General features: G+C 36.9%; 1 long non-coding RNA gene across 1 annotated transcript; it reads left to right on the top strand.

The window, feature by feature from the left end:
- Nucleotides 1-14,372: 14,372 nt before the first annotated feature.
- LOC146438207 (uncharacterized) lies at nucleotides 14,373-18,934 on the top strand. Its single transcript, XR_014851698.1, has 2 exons — nucleotides 14,373-14,919; nucleotides 16,755-18,934. It is a non-coding gene; the product is annotated as an uncharacterized LOC146438207 (long non-coding RNA).
- Nucleotides 18,935-22,783: the final 3,849 nt, after the last annotated feature.

The raw sequence follows: 22,783 nt of genomic DNA, 5'->3' as shown, positions 1-22,783 counted from the left end.
GTAGGCCCACATGGGAAGTGGGGTTTGGGGAATTTACTGAACTCCAGATACTCCTTGAGATCAAACAAGATTTTTTTTTACATCTCAAAATTTTTGCAGCAGCGAATGCCATTAAAGACCAGTGACAAAGCCTGGAGGCTGAGCTAAGAGCTCACAGAAATGGGGAATCTTTAGTAACATTCTCCAAGTTTTATTTACTGTAAAGACAGCTAAATAGAAAGTGTGTGACATTGTGTCATATTTCTCTTGTCCGTGGGCTGGGGAAGCTGGAAGTAGGTGAGAAGTTCTTATGTTTTTCTGTTTTTTTCCATTTATGCAGCTCAGTCCAGCTGAGTATGTTGACCTGATTTACAAGTAGTGGCAACCAGTCATGCATTGTTACTGCTTCACTAAGTTTGAGTCCCAGAAAAATGTCCCAAGGATTTCTGGCTTTTATAGGGGTCAGCAGGTCTCATTGCTTTTTTAATGGTGTTGGTTTTCACGTGGTTTTACCGATTAGCTGATTGATCAGCTGATGAGCTGAGCAGATCGAAACAGGGCATTACAGTGTGTGCAGAATTTAGATGAGAGAATTATGAAAGTAAACCATTATAGCACTTTTAATTTTAGACGTATTAGATGGCTATATTTAAGTCCTGGATGTGTTCAGGGTAGTTAACACTGCCACAGTACACATGATGAATGACATAAGTAAGATGAATCCCTTCCTGAGGTTTCACTGCCTCACTTGATTAGAGAAGTATCCATTGCTGTAATACAACAGTGATGAATACTCTAACAAATCCTAAAGCAGAAAATCAGAAAAATATTGTTAATATATATGGAATAGCAGATACACCTTGAAATTATGTGTATTCCCATATGTGTGATAGAGCACATAGGAAAAAGGACTGCATACAGTAAATAAATTGGGGAACACTGGAAATCAAGCATATTGTGGCAATTTTAATTACAGGCCTTTTAAGGATTAGGTTTTGTCTTTAGTCTGTTCCCTTTGTTTCTGTTGTGTTTAAGAGCATATTTAATAAAAATGGTCTGCTTTGGCACTACCAAGTAACTTATTTTAATTTGCAGTTAACATAACATGAGCTCCCAGAGAGTTTTTTAATTAAATATTTCAAATATGTATCAAAACAAGAAGAAAATCCTTCAAAGAACTTGTTTGAATTAAAGTGTCACTAAATGAAACTTAACTGAATGGTAGCCAGTTTTTTTAAATGCGGTAAGCTGAAAGACCTTACAAAGCTGCTTGGAGTTTGACTTACTCTAATTTATTTTGTTAATTATAGAAAAGTTGTTACAGAGATCATAGTGAAAGTGAACTTCCCTGTAGCGTGCTACCTCATTTGTATGGTTACTGAAACACATAGTTATCTTTAATGTCACCATATTTTCATAGGAGATCTCTCTGTTGCTCTTGTATGCTAGCAACAGCTTTTGTTTTCTCAGCCCTTTCCTTTTGTTGCCACTGACTCTTAATTACAATAGTGGATAACAGTATTACCCTAATTTCAGGAGGACCTGACAATTCAATCTCAGGTGCTTGAGAGACTGATCTTCTTAATTATCCATGTCATGTATTCAAATTAACCCTTGATCCTCTTCCTGCAGAACTTTGGATTATTGGTTCTGACTCACCACCCAGCACTCAGTTGCCTTTTATGGAAACCCAGGTGAGCTAAAGAAGAGTAAAGACAGTTTCATCTGCCATGCAAAGAATTCCATTTGTTAGCAATTTATTCATGTTTCTGTGATGATATTAAGAAAATTCTATTAGCAATAGAGAATCAGTAAGTCAATAGCTTTCATACCAGAAGTAGAATTTATGTTTGATGGGACTGGTAAAACTAAGCAGTTATTCTGGGTTGACAAGGCTATAAGGAGAAAACCATTATGGAGAACATTCATCCATTCCACTATTCCACAATAATCTTTTATGTACTTTCAGGCATATAAATTTCAGAAAGAAAAAAAGAGATGTCAGTTAAACTAGTACTCATCAAAAGCCAGGAAATGACTATTATAAAGAATGGGTCAGAAGCAAGTTACATGCATTATCAAAATGAAATATCTTCACAAGATACTCTGAATTTCGGCATTCATTTTGGCCTGTGAGGTATTCTGTAAAACTTCCAGAGGAATATCAATGTACCTTTAAAGTAAAGAAATGCAAACTCAAACTAACAATCATTTTTCCTTCTAGTTCATGGACTTTATAATAATCTTAAATATTTTTATTAGGCTCCCTGTCTCCTTCCTTCCTTTACAATGCACTCTGAGGTTACTATTTTCTCTTTCTTGCAGTAATTCATGATCAAAGTGCATCTGGAGATGTTTTGTTAAGTGTCTTTTTTTGCATGTGGATATGCATATATATATATATATGTGTGTGTGTGTGTGTGTGTGTGTGTATATGTCTTGTGGTTTGGTTGGGTTTTTTTCTCTTGGAAAAGAAGCTTCTATAGCTAGGCATACTACTATCATCTCTACTCTTTTAGGAGAAAGCCAAAGGTCTGCTTATTTTAAGGTCACAAGGTAACTCTATAATAATATTTTCTGACTGATACAGCAAAACTTCTGCTGCAAAGTTAAAATCGTGGCACTGGCAAAATTGAAACTCCTCTTTTAGAAAGATACCCAGTCCCATTTTAGAGGCTTTTCACAAGGACTCTGTGTTCAAGAGACTTTGTTCTGGCAATTAACCCCTTATTTTCAGTCTTAGTCTAATCTCAACATTGCTTGCTAGTTCAGAGAATCCTCTACTATCCATCAAATTATCTGTGTTCAACCCTTCCCCACGTGTGCTCTGTATCTGTATGCCCTGTGCTCTATGCGAGTGGTAGGAGAATAACATCTGTGGTATTAATAGTATGGAAAAATGTATAATAGAATGTTCTGACTTTTTGCATTTTCATAACACTGTTACAGAAATAGAACTCCTTTAAAAATACAAAGTATTTCCAAACTGCGATCTTATAAGCTATATGAACATGCATGTCTTTAATTTTCAAAGACAGAAAACTTCATAAGATCAGATTTTCCAGTTAAAAATCCTAGGGTCACGTTAGATCTGCCCCCCACAGAGCCTGATGAAACAAGGTCCAAAGAGAACATCTACCTTGAAAAAGGAACAAGACCTCAGAACTGATACGGATGATATCAGCAGTCTGTCTTTGGCAGGGACATGTGACAAGTAAAAACTCATCTCATATCCCATGTAACTTCTGGACTGGCTTTTAAGTTTGGGTAGATGATGGAAATGTCAAACAAACAAAAAACAAAACAAAAAAGAAAATCCAAAGCACATAAAATTAGCTCATCTTTTGTGTCTTTGAGAAGTATGTGCAGTTTTTCCTTTTTAAAATCTTTTGCTTGGTCAGGATATTTCTGCTTATATAAGTTTCATTTGGAAGTTTCAAGTCATAATCTGATTTTATGAGGTACATGTAAATTATATAATATATCTGCTCAGAATATAAAAGGTTTTTGGCAGCCTACTTCAGGGAAAAGTCAGTGAAAGGTTGATGCAGATAAAAAACTCATGGACAGCTACATTAAGGCTGCTAAATGCTTTGGAACTCTCAGCAGTGCTGAGTTCACAAGGATGCTGAAGTGCCTCTAGCCAGCTCTAACCATTTACTTTTAATAGTTCTAGACATTTTCATTCTGGGTACTGGCAGATCTGCATAAGCAGAGTGGAATTCTACCAAGCTTCTAAAATTGTAGAATGTCAAAAAACCAAGGGAAATGAATGAGTGAATAAAGCAAGCTATGGAGGAGGGACAATGAAGAATTAGTTCTCTCACTGCTTTGTACGTGATGCTAAAGGTGCCAAGGCATGATCAAACTTAATACGATGAAAAAGACAGTAAGACTTTGTTTAATCTTTATGATAGTCCATAAAATACCTTAAATAAATACTTTGTCTATGATTTTGAAGGATTGTTTTCAATAGATCCTGCCTTTTGGAGGGCTCATTGACTAGTTTATCTCTTGTGTTCCTTTCGAGACCCAGGACTTTGTGATTCATAAAATATAGTAACAGCATGCTGACATTTGAAACTTCACAGTAATTAGTAAAGAAAAAAGTAAAAGTAGATTAAAAAAAATCCCAAGTGGATGCAACAAAAATATTTTATTTGAAATATTCTGGATGAGAAATCAGAAATACTTTAGAAAAATATCTAAACACTTAGAATGCTTTCTCAGGAGGGGAAATGGAGGGACAGCCACTGATCTTTTCTCTCTTGTGACCAGTGACAGGACCCAAGGGAATGGCCTGAAGCTGAGTCAGGAGAGGGTATTAGGAAAATGTTCTCTGAGAGTGGTTGGGCACTGGAACAGGATCCCCAGGAAAGTGATCACAGCACCAGCCTGACAGAGTTCAATAAGTACTTGGACAATGCTTTCAGGCATGGGGTATGATTCTTGGGGCTGCTCTGTGCAGGGTAAGAGTTGGACTTGATGATTCCTGTGTGTTCCTTCCAACTCAGGACATTCTGTGATTCCATATGGTACACTGTGCTCTAACATTGGAAATTACTTGCAGTATTCCTTCTGTAAAACCCTTTTTATTGAAAAATACACTCTGGGAGAACATGGTTTTCAATCAAGAATTGATGCTGAATGACATTTATTCACAGTTCATTGGGTCATTCTGCTGATTGCCCGACTCTTGAGTTGCCTAATTAGCTATTACCTTGCTGAATTTGCAGGGCTTTTTTTTCACTTATCCTCATGCTAAATATTTCTTTTTCAGAACAGAACTTGCTCCAAAGTCTTTCCCACAGTTCAGTCTGGTAGAAAAAAAAGAGACTAATGAAATCTTTGAATCTGTAAAAAAAATTGAGAAGTCTTAGATCTTCATATTTAACACTGAGATACTGCTCATGAAATCCATAATTTTTAAAGAATGTTGAAAAATTGGGGCAGATGAAGAAAAAAGCTATTGACATGTTCCTAAGATTAGAAAATATCTTGCTGTGAGGAACTGAACTCAATCTCTACTTCATGTGAAATAAAATTGGGATGTCACTTGTTCGAGCATGTGAGTATATAGTAGTTAATAAAAAGCACTCAAATTCACCAGAGAAAGACATAATTAAAGCCTCGTAGCTGAGCCAGATGTTTGCATCAGTAATTTGGGACCACTTTTTAACAATGATGATAATTAAATTATGGAAAAAATACTATAGGGTTGCTAAATTTACCACCTTTAAAGTGCTCAGCAGGGCTGCAAGGAGTCATAATGGACATAAAAGGACATGCTGCACTTCTTCCAGCTGAAATCCTGCTGTTTGGAGGAGGAGAAGGATGCTACTGTCTCCCTCATACTTCTTGTAGTTAATGTGCCAAAGCCAAATTGGATCGTTTTCTCAAAAATTTCTCTCAATTAAACACCAATTACTGCAGTTGAACACAGGAATACATGATTGAGATCTAATGACCTGTGATATGGAGCATGACAAACTAAATCAGTGAGTTTTTGTCTTTTAATTTGCATATCTGCAGACTTTATATGGAGGTTTGCAATCTGGAGCAGCAATGTAACTCTACTGACTGTGGGCTAGTTTTTCTTCCACATTCTGTGAGGGTTGCCTGCCTTAAACAATATTAGAGTTGATGTTTCTCATAACCTGCATGCTTCTGGGTTAGGGATTAAATTTTTTCCCCACATGTTGCATTTTTGAGTGGGAAGGTTGTCATAATTTTTGGTGCATAATAAGATCTTAATATAGTTTTCTGTAGTTGTTATGGAATCATAAAATAGTTTGTGTTGGAAGAGACCTTTTAAATGTCATCAGGTCACACTCCCCTTAAATGAGAAGAGACATCTCCATCTAGCCCCTCAGAGTCCCCAACCTTGAATGTTTTCAGGCATGAAGCATCTGCTGCCTCTTGGGACAATTTATTTTAGTGTTTTTCCACCCTTATTTAAAAAGAAAAACAAACTTCTTTGTTATACATAATCAAAATTAAGCCTCCTTCTGTTTAATGCCATTACTCCCTGTCCTACTGCAACAGGACGTGCTAAAAATGTTTGTCACCATCTTTCTTGGAGGGCCCCTTTAGGTACTGAAAGGCTGTTATAATGTCTCCCAGAAGCCTTCTGTTCTCCAGGCTGAACAAGCCCAACTCTCTCTGCTTCATTGGAATGGTGCTCATCTTCATGGCCCTCCTCTGGACTCAGTCCAGCCCTTCCTGTGCTGGGCACCCCAGAGCTGATGCAGCACTGAAGATGGGGTCTCACCAGAGAGGAGTACAGAGGGGCAGAATCTCCTCCCTGCCCTGTTGCCCACGCTGCTCTGGATGCAGCCCAGCACACGTTTGGCTCTCTGGGCTGTGAGTGCACATGGCTGGGTCATGTCCAGCCTCTCCCCCTCCAGCACCCCCAAGTCCTTCTCAGCAGGCCAGCTCTGATCTGTTCATCCCCCAGCCTGTGGTGATATTGGGAGTTACATGGCTGCAGTTCTCTAACATTCCTAGTCATGCTTATAAAAATGTCAGAAAATAAAAGTACCTGCTATTACAGTACAGGTTTTCATCCATTTAAAGTGCAAAATTGTCATGATGGAGCAAATACCAGAGTTTCTGAAGGCATGAAATCTGCCCTTGCTTGTTTTGTGTGCAGGCTTTAATGAAATGAGATAGGATAGATAAAGATGAGTACTCACCAAAAAGCAGTTCTGTGTAGCTAAGGTCTCCCACATCCAAGTGTCCTATGCTGTTGATTAGCTATGTGATGCACCAGTCAGTGTGTTCTTCCAAAACAAAATCTATCAAACATGACAATTCCTAATTTGTAAAGATCAAATTAGTGTGGTATTCCAAATGCATGTTTTTATAGCTGTCATTAACATGGTAATTTGAATTATCATGGCTCTGCATTGTAATTTCTTGCCACCTATGAAAAATAAATGCACATTCCCTCATCCCCAGTACTGTGAATAAAAACATAATGTACATAAAAAATCAGGATAAATTTAAAAAGTCTATTTCATTCCATAGTGACAGAAAAAGACTCATTTTGGAAATGATGAATAGCATATTTTGAAATTGTTTCAGTGAGGAGCATATAATTTATGACAAATCATTAGACCTAGAAATTATTTTTTTTATTTAAGACATGTAAGTATGCTTGAAATAGAAAGGCAAAACAAAGTCAAATCAATTAAATCATTGCTTTTGCATGCATTTCTGCTGTATGAATTCATGGTGGTTTCTATTAAATTTCTATGACAATAAATCATACCAAAGGAGTTTCTGTTCAGGAAGGCAGTTATGCAAATACTAAAGCCTCACTGAGGTTCTATAGCATAACAAAACGGGAAAAATGCCCAGGGAATGAGAATAAAAATATGGATAGGAACAATTATTCAAAGAGATGTACTTTTGGCATGACTACTGCCAGAAACTTTTTTAACTTTAGTTAGTGGATTGATAAATAAACAGTAACTGTAATTTAGTAAAGGTACCTTTTTTTTAAAAAAAAAAAAAAACCTTCTTCAGTTCTCCAAGTAGTAATTTCATGTTTGATAGTTGATTTGTTTCTCATATCATTCACTGAATTGTATACTTGGGAAACTGTCCCTGGAGTATGCCTTAGCACTACAAATAAGCATAATTGTATAGATCTTGCAAAGGGCAATTTATGGTCTCTCTCCATAATGATACTCTGGGGTATAATTTTTTCTTTTTTGTTTTAGATTCAAAGCATACCCACTATTCAGAACTTTCTTTTTCAAGATCTGTCATCTAAAATACATTCAATTAATTTTAAAGCATATATGCTTTAAAACAGTTGGGGTTTTTTCTAGATGGTTACTGGCCTTGATATATGTCTTTACCTGAGTGAATTGAAAAAAAAAAATCATATTCTTTATTATTGTGTAAAATTTCATGTAATTTAGGTGTTAATAATGAGTAGGAGATAGGGCTGTGTCAATTTCCCAATACTCTGGTCACATTTTTGAAAAGAAATTGTAACAATTGTCTTTTTATTTTACATTGAATTTTCAATGGTTGTTAAGGTAGGTTTGCTTATTTTTTTATTTGCTTCTGTGCAAGGGTGAGCCATCAACTGGTATCAGTCTTGTAAGATTTAAAGTTCTTTTCCTACAGATCCTGAATATATCATATCATCAGATATAACTTTTTTACAATAATCAGATATGATTTTTCATTATCTATGAAAAATGATGGCATAATCGAGAAACTTTTCTGCTTTTAAGGACAATTCTTGGAGTGACTTGGTGTTAGATTTAATCTCAAGCCATAGCACAGAACAAAAGATGTGAAGAAAAAAACAAGAAATGAAGAATTAAGGTTACAGCCACCTACTGGGAACTTTTTTATAAGGTCTATGAAGTAGTACTTTAGGACATTAGTCAGCATTTAAAATATAATCATCACACACATATGATTTTTATGGGATCTGTATTCATAAGATAAAATCCTAATTTCTTTGAAGTCAGTTGCAAAATTCTCATTAACTGTCAATATTCCCATTATTAAGGTCAGGATGTAGGAGCCAAAACTGAAATGAGTTGCTGCTGAGCATTGTGATTATTAGCAAGTGCAACATTTGAAACTATCCTTCTCTTCAGAGTGAGGATATTTTTCCATTTATATGAGTTAGTTTCGGAATATTTTTTACAGTCTCTTAACAAAAGGGCTTGTGATTTCAATTTGAGCATCTGGGTGCTATCAGAATGCAATGGTTTCATAATAACTGCATGCAAAACAGCTAGGAGGAAAATTGCATCCAGAAAGGCAATTATCTGGAATATGATAATACAGGCTGCCACCTACGCTGGCTTTTCTTCAAAATGGCTGTTGAAAAAGACTGAGCACCTTTGTTAAGCATTTCAAAGATGGAACAGTGACAGGTGCTATACAGAATTCAAGAGCTATTGTTTAAACTTAAGCAATATTGACTAAAACTCTGATTTCACCCTAGAAAGCCAGTTAATTACAGCTGAGGCTTTATTCAAAAGCTGACATGACATAGGTGACAGAATTACGGAGGAAACTGAGTTAGTCATTGACATCAATGATATAAAGTACCCTGATGTTTCTTAGCTCATATGAGGGAATAGCTACAAATTGCTGGTATGGTTGATGATGCACAGTGGTTAATGACAGACACAGTGCATTTACTATGGGGAAAAAAAAAAAAGATTCAGATCTAATTTATATGTATTTGACACTCCCAAGGCTTTCACAGATGATGGTGTTGTCCTGAATGAAAATAGGAAATTAAATGAAAATTGTATAGTTACATTCTTCTTTGCAAGATAGGCCGGAAGTAATAAAGGCGGTGGGGAGGCGGGGTGGATTGTTGCATTTTGATAAATTTTAAAGTTGTTTTTACTTTTTTTATGTGTTAGAAATTGATTTTGTTTTCTACTCTATAAAGAGGTAAAAACTAAATGCAATGGGAAATGCAGTGTATTTGGATTGCTTGAAAGACTCGGGGACAAAAGAATTCTGGTTCTCATAGAAGTTATTTTATTTAAGCTCCTGTCTCTTTAAGTCAGGAGTATTTTGATGCTATAGTTTCAGAAAACACAAAGTAAGTCTGAAGTCTCATAACAGGAAGTCTTATATCTAAAGTTAAAGGTCTTATAACAAAACAGATAGGACAGGAAAAGGATAAAGAATGGCTATGCAAAGAAACAGATACTACAAGTGAGGAGAATACATGGCTTCATTCAAAACTAGTAAACTAGCTAAGCCTGACAAAATAATTAAGAACAAAAAGTTCCCAATCCTCAACAAAAAATGGATTGGCAAGCTCCAAGTAGTCCTGTCACCTATATTACCAGAATGCAACTACTGTGTTCAGCACCAAGTGTTGCCTTACAATTTACCCATTTCTGAGACATGCAGACTTACTTTCCTGAACCTTGAATCTGTGGTGAGCACAGACCTTTCCTGTGAGAAACCTTTCTCTCTTCTTCCTGTGTTTTATAAACAAAGATAAAGTTTGGATATTGTTGGAACAGTGTCTAAAGATATGATTGATTCAAGCCGGCCAATCGGCCTGGGGGGAGGTTTTGAATTGGCCCAATCCGAGTGATCTTTGAAAGTCTATATAAGTTGGAATTAATTAAAAAATTAAGAACATTTTACTACATATTCAAGCCTCAGTTTCTCTCTCTCTGCTAGCAGTTCAACAGCGACATCAATCCACATCTCCCATTTACAGGAATGAACACTAATGCTGAGTTAAATGACATTCTGGGACAAGGCTGGGTATTCCTCTGCTCTTTGTGAGGAAACTGCTTCTTTCTGCACAGATCAAGTAAAATCAAGAATTAGCAAGAAATCCACACCTGGTAATTGGGATATTCACCTGCAGAAGTGGACTAGCAATTTCATGTTCCTTTTCTGGTGAATGCTTGGTATCTTAATTTAATACTTGATCTACCGGATAAATGGAACACCAGTGTGTTTATACAATAGTCTCCAGAGGGGTACGGTCCTCAGAGAGAAAGGGCTGTTTGTTAACCTCACACATGGAAATCATGACCTCCTATAGGACTTTCTCATATTTATTTTAGCAAGACATCATCATATGGATGTGGTTTTGTTAAGCTTTTGGCAATAGCTCTGTAATGCAGATGTTGGCTCAGCTGCAACATACATAGATCTACTAGATACAATTGGACTCAGACAGTCCAATTGTATCTAGCAGATCTATCCCCAGTCAGTTCCCAGACTATTATCCCCGCAGCAGCAAGAGTCAGGCAAATCCAAGTTGCATCTTTTGCTCCTCCAGTTAGAAGAATGGTTGGCAGAGCCCTATAATATATGGCCCTCCTTAGAGACTCCTACTGAGGAAAAGGCAGGCAGACAACCAGGCAATTCCATTTACAAGATTCTTTTCTTGACTTCCCACAGCACTCAGCAGACTCCCCATGCAGTTTGCATAACTACGTCTCTGAACAGATGCCAAAACTTCTGATGCATTTTACAAATTGGCAACAAGATAAATTCTGCTTCAATCCAGAAGAATTATGCCCTGCTCCAACATGGAGGTCATTACAGGACTAGGTAGTTACCGGTTGGGATGTTTATAATTATCTCATCCTCAGTGGGAGATCAATAGAAACCTGATAGCAAACACAACTGCCTAATAGATGTCAAAAATCTTAATTTTTGATCAGTTGATTTTGATATTTTGGCTGGTAAGCTTCAGCGTGATTTTCACCCCTTGACTCTATCTGGTGGGGATTTCTCCTTTGTGCTGAGAGAGAGCAATAGAGCCTTGAGCCAAACCCCTGGATTGAAGGATCCCAGGTTTAACAGGTGCCTCCATTACCAGCTGCACACCTTTTCCTCTGTGTCACCCATGGTGGTGAGACCCTCTTGGCGCAGTGGCAAGCGGCCACCAGGGACTAGGGTTGGCCTTGAGAGATCTAAAGAGCCTCGAGCTGCAGGCACACTGCCGCTGGAAAGTGCTTCCCAAGGCCATCGTGGCAGGCCCAAACATTGCTGCTCCTCCATCTTTGTGAGCTGGAGAACCCAGGTATCTTGTTTGGGTAATTAACTAGGGCTAGGGTTAGGGTTAAACCTAGTGTTAGGGTTGAGAGATCTAAAGAGCCTCGAGCTCCAGGCACACTGGTGCTGGAAAGGGCCTGCCAAAGCCATCGTGGCAGGGCCACAACATGGCTGCTCCTCCATCTTCGTGAGCTGGAGAACCCAGGTATCTTGTTTGGGTAATTAACTAGGGCTAGGGTTAGGGTGACACCTAGGGTTAGGGTTGAGAAATCTAAAGAGCCTCGAGCTCCAGGCTCACTGGCACTGGACAAGGCCTGCTAAGATGATTGCGGAGGGCCTCAACATTGCTGTTCCCACACTTTTCTAATCTGGACCCCTCATAGAGGTTGACATCTTGGCCCCAGCGACAAGCTGCCCTGTGGCTTGGGCTTAGGCTTCAGAGAGCTGTTGAGCCTACAGCTGCAGCGACACTGGCACTGGCTTTGCAAGGGCATCACAGCAGGCTGCTGTCTGAGCCTGGATGCTGCAGGTCTCCAAACTTCTTGGAATGGCCGTGCCTGTGTCTGCTGGGTGGGGTGGGCCAAGCTCTGCTGACGGTGAAGCCTTTAGTGCCCTGCTGTGCCCCAGAGCTGCCCCAAGGCCTGGCTGGGCTGTCAGTGCTGGACTCTGGGGGTGGCATTGCTCCCCTGGGCCCTGACTGGCCAAGTGACTGGCAGTCCCATCTAAGGGGAGGCACATGAAAACTGTGGGGTTTAAATGGCAGAGCATGAGCTCAGCGCATGAGCTCAGCACATTCTCACAGCCTAGAGCCCTGTGTGGAGCTCCTGTCCTGCCCCTGCTGCGATCCTAGCAGGTGGTAGCTCTATGTGCATTTTCTAGGTCTCTTCTCTCCTTCTGTCTTCCTCTTGACCTCTCTTCCTTTTCTTTCTTGTTCTTTGCCTGGAACTTTTGGGTAACAGCATTTCGTAAGCTTTGAGTTTTTTTCCTGGTTGGACTAAATTGACGCTAGGTAAATGCAAAATTAACACTGAGTAATGCTATGACAGGGATTCAATTTTTGAAATCAGAAAACAAAGTGAACAGGAGAGATAGGAGAAGAAATTGAGGAAATGAACGGCTAAAAAAGCATAGGAGAAAATTCAGCACTAAAGTGAAAAGAAGAAAATGGCATGGGATGACCTGAAGTGCAGGGAAATGGACCAAAGTTTGCCAAATTGATCCTCATTGAAATGGCAAGATTTCATTTCCCTTCATGAAATGAAGAATTTCAGGTCATGGGAGGAAATGAAATCCCCAAATTGAAGAGCAAGAGTAACAAAAACTCAGGACAGGAGATATGATAAAATGTGAAAGAAAATTTTGGCTGAGTGTATTTTCTGCAAGTCTGGAACTTGCTTGCCATGACTTAATAGCAAGGTCCATCCAACTGCAAGACACTTCAGGGAAAATCAAATTCCCTTCTTTTCCCTGTCTCATATTTATTTCTGTTTTTATTCTCAAGCAGATTACAAAACATAGAATTGATCAGATCAGTTTCAAATTTAAATAGGGAAAATTAAGTCCTTGTTATTTAGCTAGCTCTCTTTTCAGGTATTTAAAAATCACAGGTTTATGTCGTTGAAAGGGAAGGTCTGGTAAGCCATTTCCTGGAAAAAAGTAGTAAGAGCTCTAAATATTCAATCCCTTAAATAAACATTTTTTCTCATTTTAAATATATTTTTCAGATGTTTCCTAATGTAAAAATTAGTACGTCAGGAGACAAATTTTTATAAGCTTTACAGACCAATCTTTTATATTTACATAAATTCTATATCAACAGGGGTACCATGGTTACATAATAAAAATTTATCTTTTCAAGTGACTTATCAAACCAGAGCTGGGACTGAGTGTACATTTCCCAACCAAACCAGTATCATAGTCTTTGATTTTTAAATAGCTACAAGTTCCTGCGTATAAAAATAGTATTTACTAATCAAGAGACTTATGTTCAAAATTCTCAAGCCTGAAATGTCTCTTTGTTTTTCCAAAAAGCTGAAATTATTATTAGAACCTATTGGCATGATTTTGCAAGTTACTGGACCAACATTCTGAAATTTGCTTTCAGTAAAGACTTTCTTTCTGGAGATGATAATCTAATTCACTTGCTTTAATGTCTGTACTTCAGTGAAACAGGATTTCAAATGGCTTTCATTACTTTATTGATCATCTGAGAATGAAGATAGCAGAAAGAGTCACTATTTTTCAAGACTGAAGAGAAGCTACTGATGTTCAGCTGGTGATGTTTGGATGGATTACATATAATTCAATTGTCTTTTTGAAATGAAAGATACTAATGCCATTTTAGATACTATCTGGATTTCTGCCTCATTTAAGTTTTCAACATTAATGCCATTGAGACACACTGAGAGGTAGTGCTAAGAGGTAAGGAAACTTGTTAATATTTTCCAGGTACTGATGCAACTTGACTAAAGTTTTTGTGATTTTTCTTTCAAGTTCATAACTGGTAACAATCTCAAATATCCAAAATTATTGGGAGTCCTTTGGCATCATCAGTGATTAATTGCTGATTCCATAGGATTGTGCACTCATGTGATTTTGAAAAGTTTCACCTTCTGTTTAGTGTCACAACATGGTGACTACTTTAAATAAATTTAACAAGCTGCACCATGGACACCTAGTGTTCCACAGCATCATTCCAAGAGCTGGCACGAAGTGCTTCTGGACAGTTGTCTTATGCTAACAGCCTTTCCCAAGTGAGTTATGTCAGTGTGATCAGACACCTGCAGGCATCTCAGATAAGAATAGGAAGGTTTCAAATGGCCTCTCAAGAACAACACATCTGCAGAAAAGCCCTATAGCTACCCCACTGATTTTTCAAATCATGTAATTCCTAATCTTTTTCAGAAGAAAAAGCTCATCATAGAACTTTACTTGGGAAGAGCCATAACATTGGAGACAGCAAAAATGTATGTCACTAGTGGTTCTCTACAACTTTTCCTTCCAGAAGAATTTGTGAGATGGCTCAATTAGTCCTGCCTCTCCAGAGCACTGGTGCTTGACATTCGCAGTTTCTTACAGTACGAAGTTCACTTTTTTCTTTTTCATTAAAGCTTGTACAAACATAATAAAGAAAAGCACCTCTGATGACCAGTCATGCATTTCACTTGTTACTGGGCTTAGGATTTCTGTTAGAAAATGCTTTGATTCTTCTTATTTTTTTGTTCTTGTTTTGGTGTGGTGTGCTGTTTAAAACAATTGAAATATTTCATTTGGATGAAGATTGTGATGAAGTCCAGACTAACTTTATACACCTGGGTCTGGATTCAGCAAAACTCCTCTGGGAAGCTAAGAATTGGAATGCAAAAGGGAGAGAACTGAAGGTGCCTAATGCTGTGATCTCCTCCTCTCTGTAAGGTTAGTAAGCTGTACCATGTTCTGTAACATTCTGCTACTACTTGTCTCCTCCTGAGCTAGAACAAGGTAGTGAGAGAAAGCTGCCCACATTGGAGGCAAAGGTGAGGTGAAAAGAGCAGAACATGCTCCTGACGCTACCGGTGGCTCTGTACACTTTTTACAATTTGAGAGCAGCCTAAGAATTCTCGAGAAGAATTTGTCACTACAACTCATAAAGTGTCACTGACTTCAAGGTTGGCAGAATGAGTTTACCACTCCAAAAAAGTACTATGTGTGCTTTTTTCCTTTTCACATCTCTTAGTTGACTATGCAGACACAGAAACGGAATAAGTGTGGTTCTGTGTGCATGAAGAGTTACCTATGCCATGCTCTTGTAGAATTTGAATTATGGATTAAAATGATGGATTGAATTCCATATCACTACTCAGCTTTTTTTAAAATACAGAAACTCATCTGAGATAATTGTAAACCTTCATTTGATAATCTTGGCTTTTTCCTCAGACAGTTTTTCAGTGCCTGAAGACTTACTCAGGGAGACATGTATATAAAATTTTTAGCTTTAACATGATATCACTGAGGAATGAACACTGATTAATATATAAATTCTGATTGAAATTCTCAGAAAAACATAATACAGTAGAAAATGTTGGAATGTAGGAATTTTGTCATAGAATCATAGAATGGGCTAGGTTGGAAGGGACCTTACAGACCATCTAATTTCAAGCCCCCTGCTGTGGACGGGGGCAACTTTTACTAGACCAGTTTGCTCAGAGCTCCATCCAGCCAGGTCTTAAACATATGCAGGCATGGGACATCTACAATTTCTCTGGGCAACCTGTTTCAGTGCCTCACCATCCTCACAGTAAACAATTTCTTCCTCATATCTTATCAAAACCTACTCTCTTTCTGTTTGAAGCCATTCTTCCTTGTTCTTTCAGTATGTCGTAAAAAAGTCCACCTCCATCTCTCTTACTGTATTCATCAAAATGTAGCATTCAAAATTCACAGCATTGACTACAACTCTCATTATATGATGTGACATTTCATGTTTGCACACATAATAAATTACTGGTGTATGTTGTAGTTGTGAAAATGTCAATGATTTTTCATGACTGTTTGGCTGCTCTCTCTCCTGCTGCTTAAGTGTGCACCAGTGTGGGAGAAGTGTAATTAAGAATTTACTAAGTCTTAGTTAGCAAACTATATTTCTTAAGCAATCAACACTTTATAGAGCAGAGTAATTTAATATAGAAACCCAAAACTTGGTGTGAGATGTGTCAGTAGAGGTTTTGTCTCAAACAGCTGACACTTGCTGCAAACAATGACATATAAAGATTAGATACCTTGGTTATCTTCTCTGCCTGTTTTCTTTATAGTTTTAAACTATTCCTGTTTCTGTCCCCATGCATAAATGTAGATGTATATCAAATTTACTTTCTCACAGTTTGGAACTACAGACTTTTGTTTTAATAGCATTTTTACAGTGGGCCATTTCTAGTGCCTAGTTATCAACAACATTTTTGCTGGTTTCTGAATCACTGGGACAGCTGCTTGCACTGTCAGCTTGAGAGCTGTCTTTAAAATCATACATCCCTGACATATACAATTAACTAGCCGGGAGAAGGATGGTTGACTGAAAGCTGCACTGGCTCAGGAAAAAAGCCCATTACTTACATAACCTAATTGACCTAACAGAGCGGGAGAAATGAATCATGCTTCCAGCTGTTTCTCCTGACATCTGTGTCTCTCCTTTCCCTGGGTTTAATGTTTTCAGTTTTTCCACACAAGTGTCAAATACCTTTCTGCTGAAAGTTTTTCTCCTTTTATTTTGACAGTGTGTAATTGTCCACCATGAATGAAGGATAAGAGGACCAACTTTCAAGAGGTGGAAAATAGATTGAGGAGTTTCAGCAATGGTGTTGATAGCAGATCTGCAGATGTGCATGTAGTGGATGGCATTCTTACAAGGGGAAAAAACCCTAAAATATTTAGAAGGATAAATATCACTTCAAGCTATATTAGGCATCTGAATTGGGGCTTTACTAACTGAAAATCACTAATAATATTAATTTAATTCAAATATTAATCTGTTTTGAAATACACAGATATTTTAAACCATTAGATGCAATCTCTTTGAAAACTGGATATATTATAGTGCCAAAAATAACTTTAGCGTTCATATAGGCATACATGTCATACTTTTGGGAAAGATTTTCACAGGTTCACAGAATATTCTGAGTTGGAACAGACCCACAAGGACCATTGAGTCCAACTCTTAAGTAAATGAGAAAATAGTGGCATTTCCCATATATCTTAAAAAGAAATAATTATAGTGCCAAAAAATTATGCTCATGTATACTTACAAATACAAACATTGTACAAAAACCCCAAAGGTCTAAACTTTGTTTGGCATGATCTTCTCCGCAGAAAGGAAATTTTAGAGCAGATTTATTCATGAGTAAAATGCACTATCCTAAACTCCAAGATTAAGAACACCTCTACAGAGGTGATACTGCTCCTACAGGTATAAAATTGCAGATGTCCCTCGCTGAGATATGGTAATTTAATCTTCACAGTATTTTCTACAGTAGACCATTTTCACTGTCTGTGCTAGGCAAGGTCTAGAACAGTAGATAACTTACATTAGACATTTTTGCAGATTGTAGAGGTGCTACAAATTTAAAGGGCTGCTATATTATCATGTATTCTAATACCACACAAACAGCACTCCCTCTTCCTGTGTTCATAGTCCTTTTTCATATGAGAAAATCAAGTATGATGGATCTGTTCTACAGCTTCACATCAGGCAACATGTAGAGAGACTCCAAAAGTGGCTGGAGAAATAAACTTGGAATTGGTAAAGGCATTTAGTGAACGTTTCTGTTGAAGATGTTCTTGTAAGTTACTGGACAAATAGTTTGACCTTGACCTCTCACAGTAGAAATGAGAAAAAAAAAAAGTAACAGGATTCATTACTTCAGTCTTCTAATGTAATTAGGTAAAAGAAATGTTCATGGTTGAAAGGAGTTATTTCTAATTTGTTCTTTGCTTTTTACTTCAGGCCGTATACAGAAATAGTGACTCAATCTTCCAAAATCTGTTACTCCATTTTGAATCTACAAAGCAATATGTGCAATAATTTAATGGGAAAAAAATGAAGTAAAACTCTTCGTTTTTTATCTTGTCTTGAGCACACCACCTGAGCTTCAGACGAATGTACAGTTGGTTTATTATGCCTAAGACAGCTTTCTAGTGGTAGGTGCTGTATTAAAATATTTTTTAAATTTGGTTTTTATATTTCCTTATAAGTATGAATTGCTCTCTACAAAACATTTAATGAAAATATAAATAATTTCTTTAGTTATTTTCATTAAAATTTGTGCTCTTATTTATAAGGAGTCAGTGTGATATCTTGCATAGCAAGAGGACTTACTATAATACAAGAGTGTCATCTAGTGAATGATTTGGGTGAGGGACAAATACCTCAGTGGTAGTCAGATTGTGAATCGTACAATAAATACAACTGATTAGATAGCAGCAATACTCAGAGCATTTAAAACTTTTCTTTAGGTCGACACTGAACATTAAAAGAGAATTATTTGGAAACTGTACTTGGAAAAGGATAATTTGTCATTTACTCTTCAACATGATACATATCCTTTTTATATCCTTCTGATCTCATGTACTAAAATAATTCAAACTTCCAGAAATCACAGAATAAATGTGAAGTAAATTATATTAGAAAGTTAATTAGAAACTTTCTTTTTCTAAAACAAGCTTAACCCTTGTCTGAGTTGTTGAAAACCTTAGACATTAATTTGTTTTACTTAGGCAAAAATAAACAACTATTTTCTGCAGAAAAGTCTGGGAAAAAACCAAAAACATGGAGAGCATTTTTGTTAAAGGATCTTTTATGCCTTTATAAAAGTTAGTTAAATTCTGCAGTAGTCTATTTTAATAACTATGCCAGTATGTTTTACCTGCAGTGGAATAAAAGATTTAAGGTAAATGTGAATTACGTATCTTCTCATTCTTTGGTATTCAATATATCAGTGATTTATCAGGAAAGATAATCAGGAAATACTTATGGAATTCTAGCTGTAAATTACTATTTCTGCTAAACAGACAATTTAGTTGGGTGAATGAGGTATTCAATTGCATGTGAAGAACAAAAATCTATACTAGGCAGTGATTGTTGATAATTTTTATTCTACATGTAGCTAAAGATTGGGGCTGGGGGATAGAGGGATGGAAAAAAAGGAGATTTTAAGTATCATGTCTTTATTTTTAATTACACCAAAAGAATTCATTTTAGGTTTTTATGTTACATGTGCATATAAAAAGTACTGCTAAAAATAAGTATAAAAAAGAGTACTCATTGAAACTTATTAGACTTCTAATCTGAAAAATTAAATAAAATTTAATTGCAATGAAATTAGATTTTCAACTGAGACACCTCAACTGGTACTGAATCCTATTATTATCCTGACAATGAGAATGGTTTATCTGATTCGTTTCAGCTGTTCTTTTATGTTCTTATTTGTAATAATTTCCTGTCCCTTTCTCCAGATTCCTTTCAGTTATAGATTCCACTTTTAAACTCAGTCATATTTTTTCCCGATGCGGCTCACCTTGTCTATTTTTTATAGACTACCCTTTCATTTTCAAACACATCTGACTTTCTTCTCTTTCCACCCCTAGATACCACTTTTTCAAATTAGTATTGTAGGGGAAAATAGCAGCAAAATGCAGTAGCAGTTGTGGAAATAAAAGCTGTTAAATAAGAGAAATGGGTCTCAGTAAATGCTTCAGTCATGGCTGACTTTTTGGTGTGGGTTTATTGATAACACTTACAGTTCAACAGTGTTCTGATCACCTGAAGTATGAAAGTGCTATGCTTTGAAAGTCTGTAGGCTTGAGAATTTGCAGAAAACAGAAAGCTATCCTTTTCTGATAATCATACTGATCATGGTTTTCTTAAAAATATTTCAGCTTGTCTTTAGTTTATGTGTGCTGATTTTAATTCTTTCTTTTCCAAGTATTGTCAAAATGTTTCACTAATTATCCAAACTGTGGACAGTATTTTGTTACCATAATAAAAAATTATATTCTATTCTCTGTGTAATATGTGGCTCTAAAACTTGAGCCCTAACTTGTTGAAGCTGGAAATACCCTTTCATAATTCTCAAAATTAAAATTCTTTTATTCTTTCCTACTTTATTCATGAAGGAACATTTTTTCTCATTATGATCATTAAGGCTCATCCCTCCAGAGAAGGTCACTCTTGGACAATGCTGATAGCAGCTTGTCTTCTGCTGTTTTTCAGACTGTTTTCAGCCTCTGTTTCTTATTGTAATGGCTTATATGTGTAGTCATAATCTCCTCCTTTAGGGAATGTATCTCTCTTCCAGCGTAGGAAGACTGTGCAGTCATACAATCAAGTTTGCCTAGAATTAAAAAAGAAGATTTTAAATGGTGCTATTAAACTCATGCATAAAACAGAAATCTAGCTCTAAACCAAAATACACTCTGACTGCACTGTCAGAGGCACTGTAGAAAGATATACTACACTGGCAACATGGCAGATTTCAATCTTCTTCCTAAACAAAAATCCATGTAGCTTCTCTGAGTTGTGAATGTGCATTTTTTTCCCCTTAGTGTTCTGTAAATAGACTTGGCATTTTTTAGTTATATCACTCTAAATATTGCATCTGCTTCCACCCAATTTTCTTGCCATCTGCCATATAGATTGCCATCTCTTTTAGAACAATAGCAATCTATTTACTAGTGTCTTTCTTATGATTCTAAGTTTCCAGCTAAACTATATTTTCTTTTATATGCTGGCAATGCACTCAGAGCTGCATTTCCTGCCTATTAACAGTCTTTAGAACATGAAGAGTTCTCTGGCATTACATTGAGACAGCCCTAGTTCAGACACCCATGGAAAAAATCCAGCAAGGCAGTACTGCTCCAGATGTGCTCCTGAAGTCCTGCAGCACTAGAGACCACAAGGCCAGCATGCAGTAGATGGCCCTCAGCAAGAGGCAAATCATGAGGAGAAAAACTTACATGACTATGATGCAAACACTTTGCTAAAACTGGGAACGGAACAAATAAATACCCCATTTGGAACCATGGGCTTTTTGATGGGCTTCCATGTGTTAGTATTAAATCATTAGCTGCCTGGGTCAGTCTGCTAGATTGTCTCCTAATTTTTTCTGTCTGACCATCAACTGGCCTATTAGCCCTTCTCTGGGACAAATAACTGCCAGGCTTTTAGAATTAGGAGCCAGATTCTCTTTCAACAGGCATAGTGAACCCTCCTACTTACACAGCTGACAATATTTATGGCAACCTCTTCCCAGCTGATTGTGGTGGTAGTTACATATAAAGGAGTTTTCTTTGAAGCATTTTGATTGGTGGAGTGTTGTAGTCATTTAGGTTCTGGCTTATTTAATCCTCGTGGAGAGGTAGGCAGCCAAAGTTCTTCTGGAAAGATTTGAAGAGGAGGTAAAAAACAACTTGAAGCTACTTGGAGATGGAGGAGAGAAGAAGTAGGAGAGCTTTCATTAAGAGGCCAGTGGCTGTGCTCCCTCAACTGCACCCCACAAAAGTTGTGCTTGTGTGATCAAGTCATCATTAACACCATTTCCTCTAGGTAAGTGCCACACCTCCCAGTGAGAGGGGATGTGCTTGTTCAGGGAGTTTGTTTTTCCCGGGTAGGTAACTCCTCTGTTCTTGACATAGTCATAGTTTCTAGCAGTGTGTGTGAATAATCTTGGCTAGCTCATGAAAATACGGAAAATGTTGCATTAAATTTCACTTCTTCTTCCTTCTTCTTTTCCCCTTTTCCTTTCTTCTTTATAGCCAATCACTTTTAAATGCCACTCCAGGTGAGGCATGATCTTGAGCTTACCTTCACACTTATATGTGTTTCCAGGAAACTGAGATGATAGAAATATTGAAACAGATTGAATTTGGAATAAAATTAAAGTATCATCATAAAAATGGTCTTTCAATGTAGATGATGTTTCAGTGAGAGTGTCATTCTATTTTCTTTTTATTTTTTCTCTACTAAAGCGGACTGAAAATGCCCTCCTTATATGTTGATGATGCAAAATACAACACAAAAAACATGAAGAAATAGTAAAAATTTAAGGATTTTTAATGAGAAAATTTAATTAAAGACTTCTACTTAGAATCCTTAAATTCTGTGGTGACAGCAAACATCTAAAATGCTACAAATTTGAGAAAAAATATTAAAGTCAAAGAAATAAATGGAATTCTTTGAACTACACTTCTATTTGAAGGATAGTTTGCTCCTTTGTGTCTTAAGCATTGAGAAAAAGAACTGTAAATCAGTTTCCCATTTTTTTGACTACGTGTTGACGATGCTGGCACTTTCATGTCTTCACTCTTTCCTCTGGTGACCAGTTTATTTAAAAGAGCCTGGGCTCAGATAATTAGTCTACTTAAGAGAAGTGAGCACTCTCTTTCCAATTATATGCACAGTGGGAAATCCTGTAAAAAGAGCAGTTGCTGACTTGAATAAACATCTCATTTTCTCCTGTGATACACACAAAACTTTTCAAAATGAAAAACTAAAATATCTATATTTATATCATGTGTAATGGATATTTTTTTAAATGAATAGAAAATTATGCTGGTAAACTAAATAATACCTCAGAATTGCATCTTAGGAATTGGAATGAAGTGTGGTTCAATTGCAGCAATGCTGTCAGAATTAAGCTTCATATGGGGGACTATGTAAAATACTTTCGAGTTTGAAGTACTTTAAGACTCATGCCCTTGCCTTATGATTGCCGAAGTCATGTGTAAATATGTACTGTTTTCCTTTTTAGCT

The sequence above is a fragment of the Lichenostomus cassidix genome, chromosome 4 (assembly GCF_008360975.1).
Source record: "Lichenostomus cassidix isolate B80296 chromosome 4, HeHo_3.0, whole genome shotgun sequence".
NCBI lineage: Eukaryota > Metazoa > Chordata > Aves > Passeriformes > Meliphagidae > Lichenostomus > Lichenostomus cassidix.
Note: the sequence above shows the minus strand (reverse complement) of the source record. Positions and strands in the feature narration are given on the sequence as shown.